Source organism: Echinops telfairi, unplaced genomic scaffold (assembly GCF_000313985.2).
Source record: "Echinops telfairi isolate 266 unplaced genomic scaffold, ASM31398v2 ScPeMD7_7468;HRSCAF=8506_0, whole genome shotgun sequence".
Taxonomy (NCBI): Eukaryota; Metazoa; Chordata; class Mammalia; order Afrosoricida; family Tenrecidae; genus Echinops; species Echinops telfairi.
Window position 1 is genome coordinate 3,003,753 of NW_022111369.1, and position 12,731 is coordinate 3,016,483.

A 12,731-nucleotide genomic window follows, 5' to 3' on the forward strand; every position below is an offset into this window, starting at 1 on the left:
CTGTTTTTCATCTGTACAATTAGAAAACTTGCTTCTCAAGGTGCTCTAAAATTCGATGTTCCTATCTTTATTTCTATATGACAAAATTAGCAGCTATTAACTCATTAAGTTAGGTAACAGATTAGAAAATATCATGATTTAATTGAAAGGTACTAGTAAGAATATCGGTTTATTTCTGTTCTGAAACCTAAAAGAACAGGTAGGATTTGGGGAACATTTAGTCTAAATGACTTCCAGACAAATTATCCACATTAAATCTGCCAGCAATGTTAAGACTTGCTGGGGAGAAAAAGGAAGACGAAGAAGAAACAAACACTTAGAAATAAGAAATGTTGCCTAAATATTCCTCAAGGTCTCCTCAGGAATGCAGCACATTCAGCTAAGGTATGGACCCGATTTGGAAGGCTGGTTGTGCTCATTCAATACTAATGTATCAAACCCTTTTCAATTTAAAAGCTCGCCACCTCCACATTGTCCATGAGTAATTGGCTACATGATGAGAAGAAGCAGCTTATTTTTCTTGATACCTGATAGAATGGATAAGACAATAAACATGATGACACTATCTAATGGTTTAAAATCAGATAGGCACATAAAAAAAGAGTGAATGTGAGTTGTGTGCATAAGGAAAATGAGAGGAAACACAAGGGAGGCATGTAGATAGCAAAGCACTGCAGTGGATCGGAGAAAGGAGAACCCCCGTTTCTGCTTGGTATGAATGAATGAGGTCCCTGTGGCAAGGGAGGCCTCCTGGTAGGAGGTAAGGTTGATGGCACTCTTGAAAAGGAATTATGACAGGTAGAGATGGGAAGATAAAGAGAGGAATAAGACTGGGGAGGTGGAACAGAGCACAGGGAGTGGGGCGGGTTGGTCTGGGGGTGTAGGAAGGGACCCTGTCTGGTTTCACATTAAGCAATGCACACAGAGCGGAAACATTTACTGTGGCTGCTGTTGTTAGTTCCCACCCACAGCGACCTTATGCACAACCGAACAAAACTGCGCCATCCTCACAATAGTTCCTACGCTTCAGCCCACTGTTCACTGTTGCAGCCACGGTGCCAATCCATCTCCGTGAAGGCCTCCCTCTCCTTCGCTGCCCCTCAGTTTTACAAACATGAGGTCCTTCTCCAGGGACTGGTTTCTCCTGACAACACGTTTGAAATATATAAGACAAAGACACATTTAAAGAAACAGAATCCAGAGAGCTTTAAATCCAATGTAGTTAGAGTTATCTTTCCACCGTGAGTCATTTCTTCATGATGAAGGCAACATGGGAGATTACCCTAAGGGATGAACTTTTTTATGGCTTCAATTTCAGATGGATAAGGCTGCATTATGATGTATCATTAGTAAACACTAATAACGGTAATGATTTAATAAGTGTAATGCATTCTAAGACGCTTAACAAATAAACAAAGATTAAACCAAACTGGGCAAAATGCCCAGATTACTGCCTACACACACACACACACACACCAACAAAGTGTGATAAGAGTCAAAGTGGAAACAAACAAAAACCTCACAATAACGGTGGTTATTTGGGGCGCGTTTCAATAAAGGAAGACTGCCTTTCGCTGTACTCCTCCCTCGTTCTGTATTTCTCCAGTGATCGAGAGCCCTTTATAATGGAAGACATGTAATGAATTCTCGTGCTAGTCTAGCAAACGATACTGGGAAATTAGAGAAGCATTCCCAGAGATCCTGAAAGAAAAGTGGCCGGGGCCTGGGTGATGAAGTGATTCCTTCCAGCTCACGCGCTGCGTGTCTGCACAGCTCCGTGAGCTGAGAATCCCAGCTCCGGGAGAGCAGCTCCGTGGATTGGCACCCACAGGCTTTTAGCCCCAGTAGTGCTCTTTCCAGCGTATTTTCTCAGCTGATTTTCTTGACTCTGATTGACTCTAAATATGGAAACCAGGAGAGAACCTAAGTCATTTCTGAGTTGTATTTGGCCTTGAACTTTAACTAGAAAGAAGACGTAGCAGGAAGCCTTCCACCCCTTTCAAAGACAACAAGAAGAATGCCTCCTAGAACTTGTCAAGACCTCTTTTCAAAACTGCATAATAGTGTGTACAGTCTCTCCGGGGAAGACGGTGAAGAAGAGGAAAGGTGAAAGATGGGGTTTCTACTCCCGTACAGAGTGACGGTTTCTGAAGCTCACAGGGGCAGCTCTATTCTGTGCTCTAAGGTCACTATGAGTTGGCATTAATTCGATGGCTGTGAGTTTGGGATTTGGGGAGTTGGAAAAGTCCTGATGGTAGTATTGTCACCCAAGCCACACACTTGGTTTCCTTGGAGGCATCTTTAAGCTCCAGGGGAGGGTGTGACTTAAGACGCTATCCTGGAGGAGGGAGGGAAAAAGAGGAGCCGACACCAAGGGCTCATTAGGATATAAATGTCTAGAAAAATCATGATGGCAACATATGTACAAATGTGCTTGATGCGATTGATGTATGGATTGTTATGAGATGCAAGAGCCCTGATAAAATGATCTTTTAACTTAAGACAAAAGACACTATCCTAGGTTTACTCGGGTGTAACTCAAAAACTCACTGCCATCAAGTCACTTCCAACTCCTAGAGAGGACCCTGTAGTAGGGCAGTGTAGAACTGTCCCTGTGTGGTCCTGAGACTGTCACAGTAGTAGAAAGCCCAGAAGAGCAGTTGATAGTTTCGAACTGCTGGCCTTGTGGTTAGCAGTCCACTGCAAAACCCACTATGTCACCCAGGCTCCCTGGGGTATGGTCTGCTAAAAGACAATCACACCTCCATCGAAGCCCTTCCTGGGAGTATAAAAGCCATCTGGGACACAGAGAAAACCAGCAGGGTCTCTGAAAAGCATGGCGATCTCTGTGAGAAGTGGCAAGGCCGCCAAGGACAGATGGACCAGGGACAGTGGCACTGACAGAAGAGCAGCACTCAGCCTACCAGGTACCTTCTCTTTGGGCCCAAGACCATGGAACTGTGAGAGGCCTTTTGGTTTCCTGGCCCATGGAAGCAAAGGCTGAGAGACTGAGGACCAGAGCGAGACTTGACTGCTGGCTAAGCAGAGGTGTTGCTGTAGTCCAATCACTGAATCCTTGCTGTAACCTATAAACTTCCCTAATAAAGCAAAACTGAACCTCCCTAGCATGGAGTCGACGCCAACTCAGTGACCTATATAGGACAGGGTAGAACTGCCGCCGTGAGTTTCTGAGACTGCATCTCTTTAAGGGAGTCGAAAGCTCCATATTTCTACCTACCTTGCAGTTAGCAGCCTGACACACAACCCCGACACCACCAGGGCTCCTCAGCTCCCCAGGAAACCCCACACATTGCCTGGGAGTCCCATGTGACCATCGCAAGGAATGAAATAGAGGACCGCAGGAGGAAAATAGACGTGTTTGACTCCTGCCTCATGGCGATAGGGAAGCCAAGGGTCAAATATGTCCACTTCCATTACCGACAACCACAATCAAGGTGGTCATTATTGGCGTCTACAATTCACAGGTTGTGCATGAGTGTTGCTCCAAACCTGATGCTATATTCTGCTTCATCGAGTCCAGCTTCTCAGATTATTTGTGAGGGAGACAGACTGAATAAATACAGTGAAAGGATACAACCCTGTCTGGCCAGGAGCAGCACCACCTTCACAGCGGTTCTCAAGCTGTGGGTCGTGACCCCTTTGGAGGTCGAATGACCCTTTCACAGGGGTCGCCGGAGTCATAACAGTGGCAAAATTACAGTGATGAAGTAGCAACGAAAATAATTTTATGGCTGGGGGGGTCACCACAGCATGAGAAACTGTCTTCAAGGGTCGCAGCATTAGGAAGGTTGAGAACCACTGTTCTAGGGCTTCATGAACTTGCCGATTTCGACAACAAGCTTTCGGGCTGACACAGAAGGACTATCATTCTTCACAGTCCGCACAACTGAATGTCTTTGTGGAGGCAATAAAACACACGCACACATCTTTCTCTTTTTCTCTGCTTTCAAGTATCTGCCCTCAATAATGACATCCCTTGTCCCACATCTTTTTCTGAATCGAGCTTGGATTTTTATCACTTCACCATCAACACACTGCTGCAACCATTTTAAAATGAACCTTGGCAAAATTCTACTTGCAAGTGATGTTAATGATATTGTTTGATCATTTCCGCATTCTACTGGATTACTTTTCTTTGGAATCGGCACAAATATGGACCTCTTCCAGTCAGTTGCCAAGTAACTGTCTTCCAAATTTCTTGGTGTAGAAGAGTGAGACTTCCAGCATTGTATCCATCTGATTAAACGGTCATCAATTCCTGGAGCCTGTTTTTTGCTGATGCCTTCAATGCAACTTAGAGGGGTCCTGGCGGCATAGTGGTTATGTGTTCAGCTGCTAACTACAAGGTCAGCTGTTCAAAGCCACTAGCTGAACCAGGAGAAAGATGAGGTTTTTCACTCCCGTGAGCCATAACGGTCTCGGCAACCCATAGGGCCAGTTCTACCCTGTCCTACAGGGATGTAATGAGTAACTACCTCAATGGCAGTGAGTTCAGTTGTGGTTTTCAGAGCAGCTTGGAATCCTTCCCTCAATACCATCATTTCTTGACTAGCAGCTACTTCCTGAAATAATTTAAAGTTACCAGTTATTTTTCCTACAATTATTTTTCCTCCATTTCTTCCATCTCCTGCTGATGCTTCCTGTGCCATACAATATATTTCACATTAAGTGATTCTAGAGTAAGGTGACCAGATTTTTAACATTGGTAAAGCGGGATACCATTGGTAAAACTCATATTCTGGCAAAATAGTCACATGGCAGCCAAAAGCCGTCTACCCTAGCTTGTCGTGCATTCTTTCAAAAAATCGGGACTTTTTAAAAACCCCGGGGGACGCGGGAAACATTGTTCAAAATCGGGACTGTCCCGCCAAAAGCGGGACGTCTGGTCACCTTATTCTAGAGTCACTGTGGGTTGGAATCAATTCTGATAACTGTACAGGTATAGCTAGATGTTTTTAATACTAGAAAATCTCAAAGACATGAGTCAATATTTTCATACATATTTCCCAACATTTTACCCATCATTCTGGTCACTCTGATTTCTATATCTTTTCATTCATTTTTGCAATGGTGGAACTTTAAAATAAGCTAAATTTCTAACTATGACGACATAAGCACAGTGTTCTGTGACTTGAAAATTTCACAAACTATTCTTTTAGAAACGCATTGTTTAGAAAAGTAAGACATGGAGTTGGGCAGCCATTTGAATAGCGGTTAGGCACTGTATGTTTCAACACAACCACACATCTGTTAACTGCTTAGAGATACAGAGAACGAGGAGGCTTTCTACTCCTATGAAGATTTACAATCTTGGAAACCCACAGGTGCAGTTCTACTCTGTCCCCTGGGGAGACGAGCCAGACGACTCGATGACTGAGTTTGGACAACTTCTCTAGTCACAGAACAAGAAGCAATGAGTGGCCCCGCCCTCCTCCCTGTACTCTTTGCTCCAACCGTGTTTGTCTTCTTCCCATGCTTGTCCCCGGATGTCTCTTTCAGTGTGTGCTTACTTCCTGCTTCCCCCGCTGGAATGTAAGCTCCATGGGGTGAGGCTTTGTTTTTGTCACTGCCTCAGCCCCCAACTTAGAATGAGCCCTGACCTGCGCTAGGCAGTTAGTAAATATTTCTTGAGTAAACGAATTATGCCGCATCTTAATGGTATCTTATGTGTTAAATGTAAGAAATACTTAAATTTGGAGTTTAAATAAATTATTTGCATTGATTATTAAATAAATCATTATGAATTAAAATTATTAAAATGATCCTATCGTCAGTATGATAGTGGTTATTTTAGGAATTATTCTGTAACATTCCTCTAACGGGTTTCCTTAGAATGTGAGCGCAAAATGTAGACCTTTCTTTCTTTGGTGTTATTTTAAAAACAAATGCAATTTCAATAATATAAGCTATACAGTACACCAACTAAAAGAATCATTCTTTCGTAGCACATTCTCCCCCTGGTCAAGGCCATCTGCTTGTTTGTGGAATCATATTTATCCATCCCTTTGCTGTTTAGCTCTTGAGGAGGTTGTGAGATGATACCACTTTTGGTTGCCATGGAAACATGAAGCTTGTATTAAGCCCTTGTAGAAGGAGTCTAACAGATAAAGAACTTAAACGCTACTTTTCCATCCCTTGAGCCAGTTAAACTAAAGATGGGATTCAGTCTTTAAAGCTAAAAGTGGTAACTATCCAGTAAATTAATTCTAGGTACATGAAATCTGAAATTCAGTGGTGGTTGGGCTGTAGATGTGGCAGTTAGTGTTGGTTGCCTACCTGGCCCTTCTCCTACTTTTCGTCCATGAAAGGCACACTTTAGGTTAGAAGACAAGACAAAGCACCTCATGAGAGAGGGGGAAGTGGGGAGGGAGGGGAAAATGAGGAGCTGATGCCGGGGGCTTAAGTGGAGAGCAAATGTTTTGAGAATGATGAGGGCAATGAATGGACAAATGTGCTTTACACAATTGATGTATGTATGGATTGTGATGAGTCATATGAGCCCCTAATAAAACAATTTATATATATTTATATATCAAAGCAAAAAAAAAAAAGACAATGCACCAAACACATGACACCTTATTCTCCATAACCTAGCTTTTTTTTAAACATTTTTCTAAGAGGATGCATAAGACCCAGTTCTGACAATGACATGAAAGGGAGCCTTGGCAGGGCAGCTTTTACAAAAGGCTATCCTGCCTGGTAAGAAAGGAGAGCGACCAGAGAAAGCCCTTTTGGCGACTCCCTGCCACACCCTCCCTTACTGTCTTTCCTTCTTCAGGATGGCTGCACAGAAGCAGGGTGCTTAGCACTGCAGCAGCCAGCTGGTGGTCAAGAGGGATGGCCAAGGAGACGGCTCCAGAGGAGTCAGTTGCTGCTGACATCGGTGAGCAGCTGAACCTACAATCCCGAGGAACAACTCTTGACCTCGTTAGATAAACAGTAAATATCCTTCTGGTTTAAGCCACAATAAGTTGAAACACCCTACTTTGTAAGTGCGTGCATGTGTGTAAATAAACACTTGTGTATGTGTGTCAGTGCGTGGCACAGGCAAGATCTTCCATTAAATGGACACAGCTTCATTATTTGCAGAGAGAGAGAGAGAGAAATCACATGTGAAAATTACATGGCCCAAATGCATAGGATCCTAAGCTTTGGGCAGCAGAAGTAAGGATGTGTGGAAGACAGGAGGGCAGGATATAGTGCAATTACATGATTGATGTGTTAGCTTGCCCTCTAGGCCTTACAGCAATATAGAGTATACCAGATGCTAGAATCGTGTGACTGCAGGCCTAGAATAATGTAACTGTCCATCGGAACCTGTGGGCACTTTATGAGAGTGAAGGAGCCGTTCATGAAGTTGCATTTTCTTCGTCCACATGTGAGAAGAATAACAAATGAAGTCCCATCATAAAGCCTGCACACTCTGCAAATTCCCTCTCGGCTGCTCTGATTTCTAAGAGACCCTGGGAGATCACTGGCAATGTCTTGTGTTTAGATTAGTATGATCCCCCAAGATCCACTCCCTCGGACAGCAGCTTGCTTTTGAGACCTTTCTTGGGAGGCAGAAGTGCCCCAACAGCAGTGGAGTTTTGTTTTGTTTACTTCCCCCTTTGATACCTTTCCATTAATGCTCACCATGCCATTTCCAACACACCTGCATGTGAGTTGTTAGCCAGGCACAGTAAAGCCTAACCCTTGCATTCCAAGTTTCACAATTTTTTTACTTTCCCTTTGAAAAAGAGCAGTAGCTTTAGAATGACCTCCCCTTGCTTTGGCTTCGCCTGCCCACCAATCTGGAAGCTCACAGCTTTTGTGCTTTCAGAGCACACAGGGAGGGATACGGCTTTCTTTAGAGCAGCCAACCCCTGGTCAGTTCAGGATGACAAAGGATTCTCTATGGTCTTCATCACCAAGCCCACCCAGTTCTAGGAAGCACAAAGGAATTCTACTTTCTTTGCCCACCCCAGCCCTTCTCTGAGCGCCCTTCCTCCACCGCCCCCTCCACCTTCCCACCCCCTACTCCCCCCGCGCCCCACCACTACCTTTCATATTCCAGTGGTCTAAGAGCATAGGGGATTAGGGAACTCTGTTTTCCCATAATAAAGGAATAAAAGGATCCCCTGGTGTTGGCAGGGATGGAGTGGGGGGATTTTCCTAAATACTGAGATCATCCATAGATCTCACTTTTCAGAGAAACAACTGCTAGGTAAAACTTTTGCAACATGGAGGATTTACATCCTCCTTCCCGCAAATGAAACTTCTCTTTTATTTTGGAGGGGATGGGGGAAGTGCATAATGGTTTTTCCATTTGCCAACACGATCCCTAGACAACAAATATTTGAGTTATCCATTACATAGCAAAGTGCTTTGAAATACTTTAATGATTAAAGGTGCATTATAAAATCAAAATCTTTGTCTCCCCTCAATTGAATCCTGTATTTGTGAGGCTTGCATTCTGATTTTGATACATTAATCTATTTATTCACAAAATGTACCCTAATCAGAATGTAAGCATCACAAAACAGGGCTCCATGTCGATAAGGTACTGTCCCAGTGAGCATTTTCATATGCTAGGCACCATGTTAGGTACTAGGTCCAGACATAAGTATCTTTTCTACTAAAAAAAAGAAAGAAGACATTTCCATGGACTCAATGGTGACTCTGAGCGACCCTCTAGGACAGGGTAGAACCACCCCTGGGGGTTTCTGAGGCTGTTAGACTGTAACTGTCTTTCTCCCAGGGAATGGCTGGTGGTTTCCAACTGCAGGCGTTGCAGAGTGCAGACCAATGTGGAACCACTGCGCCTGTAGGGCTCCTAGTACTCACAGTATATCATCATTAGCAATGAGACAGATGCACCACTGGTGCCAATAGGAAGTGCCATGATGAAAGGAGCTGGTTTTCCAGAGGGCTGTCAAAGGGAGAAACTATAGAGTGAGACTCATTAGGAAGGCACCTTAAATAGTCAGGGGAGACACAGGATGGGCCTGAACTAGATTGCAGAAGAACAGGCAAGAGAAAAGAGCCAACAGAAACTAAGAGAAGACTTCAAAACAATGGTCAGCACAGGGGATGGAAAGATAATGACAGGTTCTCATGAACATTCTGAGGCCCCCTTGTACAAGGAACAAGGGAGACAAATAGACCAAACTGGTTTCAAGATCTCCTGATCATGAACGCACTCGTGGTGATGGCCTCAGCCAAGACAGAGGACAGAGAGAAGGAGGTGTGAGCGTGGGGCAAATCAGGCACCGTCTGTGTCCCGTTCCGTTTGACAGGCCTGGAGGAGAAAAAGAAGGAGATGACAGGAGGCGGATGAAAATATTAAGAAAATGGTTGGCACGACTGATCCTGACACATCAGTTTAAAAAGAGAGCGCTGCGGCTGAACAATCCATCATAGAAGAAAGCATGGATACTTGTTACGGGCCATGGAGCTGGCTCTACTCACAGAGCCCCTAAGCACAACGGGCCACGGAGCTGGTTCTACTCACAGAGCCCCTAAGCACAGCGGGCCACGGGGCGGGTTCTACTCACAGAGCCCCTAAGCACAACGGAAGGAAGCACTGCCTGGACCTGCACCATCCTCACCATGATTGCCAAGTTCGAGCCCACTGATGCAGCCACTGGGTCAGTCCATCGTGTGGCCCTTCCTCTTTTTTGCTGCCCCTTCACTTTACCAAGCATGATCTCCCCCTCCGGGGACTGCTCTCTCTTGATAAATGTCCAAAGTCCCTGAGACAAAGTCTCACCATCTGGTATCCAAGGAGCGTCCTGGCCATACTTCCTCCAAGACAGGTCTGTTTGCTCCTGTGGCAGTCCGTGGTACTTTCAACGTGCTGCACCCAAAGCGCAGGTCAAGTGCACTGGGTTTGCTTCGGCTTTCCTTATGTCAAGGGCTGACTTTCACGTGGAAATGAAAATATCATGGCTTGGGCCATGCCAACCTCAGTCCTCAGAGTAACAATTGACAGAAAGGATCAGAGGAAGTATGATGGCGGCGACTATTACCACCATGATAAGGACCACAGGAAGTCCTGATAAAAAAACAAGAAAAATGTAGGCTGAAATTCAAAATCACCAAAAAGACCGCTTAGTGTTCTGGTAAGAACTGGCAAAATATCCACGACTATGGCTCCCCGACACCCTTCAAGCCTGGAAGGAAATCCGTCCCGGGAATCACCTTTCAGACAAACGATAGGTCTATAAAGTGAACGATACCACTCGTGAGAAATGTACCCCTGAAAAAACTAAGCATATGAGATCAAAGGGATAGTATTTGCCCCAAAACCATGCTGAGAAGCTAGGAAGGGGCAGGGGAAAAGATGGATGCATAAGGGAACCCAGGGAAGAAATGGGAAATATGTTGTTACATTGAGGGAATGACAGCAAATGCCATGTGACAGTAGGCATATAAATTGTTGATGGCAAAGCCAATTTTCCCCAGAGACTTGCACCAAAACCATAATAAAAATGACGGCAGAATCCTGTGGGAAACCTGTAGGAGAAAAAGCAGGCATGGGTCATTATGATACCTAATAGTCTCGGTGATCGGGATCTGGACTTGAGTCCCTGATTTCATCTCATGTGACCCCCTCTCAAATCTTACCCTCCAGCCATCAGCATTTATGACAACTCTCAAAATACGTTATAACTCCCTAAGTATGCTTTCTACTCCCACGCCTTGAGAACAAGTGCCTCCTCGGTCTCGATTTTCTCTCCCTTAAACATATTGCAAGCACGTTCTTTTCCTTTAAGTCCTGGTTTCTATTTTTTTTTCTTTTTTCTTTTCTTTTTTCCTGGCTTCTATTTAAAGGAGCCCTGATGGCCTAGTGGGTTATGCTGCTGTGGGCTGCTAACCACAAAGTCAAAAGTTCTTAAACACCTGCTCTGCAGGAAAAGGATGAGGCTTTCTATTCTGGCAAAGATTGACAGTCTTGGAAACCCACAGGGGCAGTTCTACTTTGTTCTATAGGGTTGCTCGGAGTCGAAATCTACTCAGTGGCAGTGAGTGAGTGAAGTCTGACCTCTAAGACTAATGTTCTCATGTTCTATCTGTTTAGTTGTTTTCTCACTATATAAGTTCTATAACAATAATGTCTATATGGGTTCCCACCTTTGTATTTCCATACACCTGACATGAGGAGGTGATATTAAATGATCAGCTACAGAAAACAGAATGGAATCTCTAATCTTGATAGCATTATGTTCTCCTAAAATATGTGTCAACTTAAGTGGACCATGATTCTCAGTAGTATGCAATTATCTTCCATATTAGGATATGATATAATTATCCTATGCGTTGCACATCCGTTTGGATGCTGGTGAAGCAAAATAAGAGGTGGTTATGTTAATGAGGCAGAATGCCATCTACAGGTCTAGGTTATCTCTTGATTCAATCTCTTTTGAGGGATTAAACAAGCAAGGGCTTAAACAAGATTAAATAAGCAAGCAGAGATCAGAGGGACCAAGAAAGAACTAGGTCTAAAGTGTGTCCAATAGATGAGGGTTCATGCACCGCAACCTTGCAGACCCAAGAGAAGACGGATGCCAAGTAATGACAGAGAGGCCCACAGACACGGACTGAAAACAAGGGCCCTCCTCTTAAACTATGGCCAACAGAGAAAGAAACTTCCCCTAGAACATGTGTCCTGAATTCAGACTTCTAGCCTACTAAATTGTGAGACCATCGCTGTCTGTTCCTTAGAGCCATGCACCTGTGGCATTCCTGTGATCAAAGGTGGATAATTCTTCCTTTGAAGCAAGAAGGAATAAAAATAAATAAATAAATTTAAAAAAAGAAGGAACAAGGCAATAATGTATTTGACAATATGGGTGTTTAGAGGTGGAAATCTAATTTGAATTTCTTTGCAATTAGATAAGGTGGCTCTAAAAGAACTATTCATGAATAAAACCATTTGAACCCTCAGAAGAATTAAGTCAACGATAGGACAATTTAGAAAAGTAAAAAGGAGAAGTAAATTTTTCTATGATGGTACACAAGATCTCTTATATAATTAGAAGTTAGATTTAGTCAACAGCTATCCTTGTATCCCATGGATTTTTACATTTAGAAATACATTCATAAATAGATATGTATTCATCGGTGTCTAGATAGACTCTATGCTCATTTCTCACAGAACTAACTGTATGACCAGTTCTTGTATAGGTCATGCCAGTCTCTGGAAAAGGACATTGTGATGAGTAAAGTCAGGGGTCCATCAAAGAGGAAGCTCCTCAAAGAGATGGCCTGACATAGTGGCTACAGCCATGGGCTCAAATGTAACAAACATTATGAGGATGGTGCAGGCTGTGATGCAAAGGGCTTATTTGCGCCAGGTCTGATGAGGCCCCACCTAACAACAATAACAATAGAGATAATAGCATGCGATAGATTGATTTGCTGGGTATAATTTTTAGCTTAAAGGTACAAATTTATAAAATAAACATTTTCTTTTTTCTTTTCTTTTTTTTTTTTTGTGAGTATGTTGGACTTGTGGGCTTGGGCAGCATTGGGTTGGGATGTTTTCATGATGCACCTTTTCTTTACATAAAACTCTCTCTTATGCATGAGTTGCTGTGGATTTGTTTCTCCAAAGTACCCAGACTAATACAACACAGAGCCCCTAAGCACAACGGGCCACGGAGCTGGTTCTACTCACAGAGCCCCTAAGCACAGCGGGCCACGGGGCGGGTTCTACTCACAGAGCC